Source organism: Neovison vison, chromosome 6, assembly GCF_020171115.1.
Source record: "Neovison vison isolate M4711 chromosome 6, ASM_NN_V1, whole genome shotgun sequence".
NCBI classification, from domain to species: Eukaryota; Metazoa; Chordata; class Mammalia; order Carnivora; family Mustelidae; genus Neogale; species Neogale vison.
The window spans coordinates 73,562,395-73,565,312 of record NC_058096.1 but is presented as its reverse complement, the minus strand read 5'-3'; the positions used below and the strand labels follow the sequence as shown (position 1 = coordinate 73,565,312).

At 40.8% G+C, this 2,918-nt stretch overlaps 1 pseudogene; it reads left to right on the top strand.

Moving 5' to 3' along the window:
* Positions 1–1,713: 1,713 nt before the first annotated feature.
* LOC122910996 lies at positions 1,714–1,814 on the top strand (annotated as a pseudogene).
* Positions 1,815–2,918: the final 1,104 nt, after the last annotated feature.

Sequence of the window (2,918 nt, the reverse complement as noted above, 5' to 3'; positions counted from 1 at the left end):
TTCTTAGCAGGTTCCAAACCCAGCACTTCAGGACTTGATCTCACAACCCTGAGATCATGACCTGAGCTGAAATCGAGAGTCAGACACTTAACTGACTGAGCCACTCAGGTGCCTCTTATTTTAGTCTATGATAAGCAGGGGCCCATTCCAGAGAATGTTACGTTTTTGATAATATTTAGAAAATGTGGATAGATTGCTTGGTGAATTGGATTATAGGTTTTCTAAAACCACTGAAAAAAACAAAGATTTATGGATGTGAAGAAAAAGAACTAATAAACGCTTGACTCTATTATAAATTAATGCAAGCATGACTCAAACATTAAATACCATTCCTGCAAAAGTGTACAAATAATAATGAAAATTAAAGATTAAATAAGGAAATTGAACTTAGTATTATTATTTTGCTTAATATTCTTATTAGTATTATATCTTTTGATGAAAGTAAGAGCAGTGTCTAGTATCTTTCTTCTTTTTCTTTTATTTTAAAGGTTTTATTTATTTATTTGACAGAGAGAGACACAGAGAGAAGGAACACAAGCAGGGAGAGTGGGAGAGGGAGAAGCAGGCTCCCCGCTGTGCAGGGAGACTGATGTGGGCTCCATCCCAAAACCCTGGGATCATGACCCGAGCCCAAGGCAGACGCTTAATGACTCAGCCACCCAGGCACCCATTTTTCTTTTCTTTTCTTTTTTTTTTTTTTTAAAGATTGTATTTATTTATTTGAGAGAGAAAGAGAGATAGCAAGAGAGAACCCAAGCAGAGGAAGGGGCAGAGGAAGAGGGAGAAGGAGACTCCCCAGGGAGCAGGGAACCTGATACGGGGCTGATCCCCGGATCCTGACCTGAGCAGAAGGCAGACTGCTTAACCGACTGCAGCACCCAGGTGCCCCCTAGAATCTTTTCTAGAGAAAACAGAACATGGTATCTGTGAGTGTCTACAATGCAAGGTATTGGTCAGATGGGGACATATGCTTCGCTCCTTCCTTTCAGAGGGAATGTTTTGGGCAGTCTACTGTGATGAATAATCCTGCACTTGCTTCTGGAGGAAGTGTGTGATTTTGACAAGAGCAGCACAAATAACAGAACTTCAACATAAGGACATTTCAAAAAAGGGATAGGCATTCCTTACAATATGCTGAGGATTGAATTATTTTTTAATCATTCACTGTAGGTTTGACATAAACTCCATATGACTGGAGATTTATGTGGAATGAAGTAGAGCTGAAGCCGAGTGAATTCATACATCCAGATCAGATGGTTTTCAGAATCCCAAACCAGCCTCCTGCCCCACACCACGAACAGGTCTTTGGAGCTAAAATATCTTTTTAATTTGTCACAAAAATCAAGCTTTAACTCCCAACTTTAAATACAAGTTCCCCATCAAATTTCTGTCCTTGGTCTACTTTTCTTCTTTCTTTCTTTTTTTTTTTTTTCTCATTTAAAAAAATTTTTAAAGATTTTATTTATTTATTTATTTGTGTGACAGAGAGATCACAGGTAGGCAGAGAGGTAGGCAGAGAGAGAGAGGAAGGGAAGCAGGCTCCCTGCTGAGCAGAGAGCCCGACGACGTGGGGCTTGATCCCAGGACCCTGGGATCATGACCTGGGCTGAAGGCAGAGGCTTTAATCCCCTGAGCCACCCAGGCACCCCTACTTTTCTTCTTTCTTAATACTCTCCGCTTCAACAATATCTTCCTGAGCTTCTAAAACTGTATGTGGATGTGCTTGCACATGTGCTAAAATTGGAACGATACAGAGATTAGCATGGCTGCTGTGTGAGGATGACACGCAAATTTGTGAAGCATTCTCTATTTTTTCTACTCCTGAAACCAACATTACACTATGTTAACTAACTAAAATTTAAATAAAAACTTAAGAAATAGCTGATGGGGACGCCTGGGTGGCATATTGTTAAGCGTCTTCCTTTGGCTCAGGTCATGATCCCAGAGTCCTGGGATTGAGTCACACATCTGATTGATATATATATATATATAAAAAGGACGCCTGGGTGGCTCAGTCAGTTAAGCAACTGCCTTCCACTCCGGTCATGATCCCAGGTCCTAGGATTGAGTCTCGCATCAGGCTCCTTGCTCAGCGGGGAGCCTGTTTCTCCCCCTGCCTGCCCCCTCCCCTGCTTGGTTCTCTGTCTTTCTGACAAATAAATAAGCAAAATCTTTAAAAAAGTAACTAATGATCATGTTTAAAAAAATCTCATGTGTATAATTTTTTATTTTATTTTTTAAGTATTCTCTACACACAACCTGGGGCTCAAACTTTTAACCCCAGGATCAAACCTCACATGCTCTATTGACTGAGCCACCCAGGTGCCCCACATGTAGACAACTCTTAAATACCTCTCTCTAGCCTCAGGCTCTGTTTTACTCCCTGGGTGCCATTTCCAGTTTCCTAGCAAAGTTGTGTATTTCTTAACTTTTTTCTTTCCTTTTTTTTTTCTTTTTAAAAAAGTTTTTTTTTTAATGTTTTTTTTTTTTTTTTTAAGGATTTTATTTATTTATTTGACTGAGAGAGACACAGCAAGAGAGAGGACACAAGCAGGGTAAGTGGAAGAAGTAAAATCAGGCTTCCCGCTGGGCAGGAAACCCAATGCGGGTTTCCATCCCAGGGCCATGGAATCAGAACAGAAGGTGGATGCTTAATGACTGAGCCACCCAGGCCCCCCAAAATATTTTTTAAAAAACTTTTTATTTATTTATTTATTTGAGAGAGAGAGAGAGAGAGAACATAAGCAAGGAGGAGGGGCAGAGGGACATAGAGAAGCAGACTCTCTACCAAACAGGGAATCCGATGTGGGGTTCCATCCCAGCATCTCAGGATAATGACCTGGGCAAGGCAGACATTTAACCAACTGAGCCATCCAGGCACCCCTTCAAAACGTTTCAATTCAAATTCCAATGAGTTG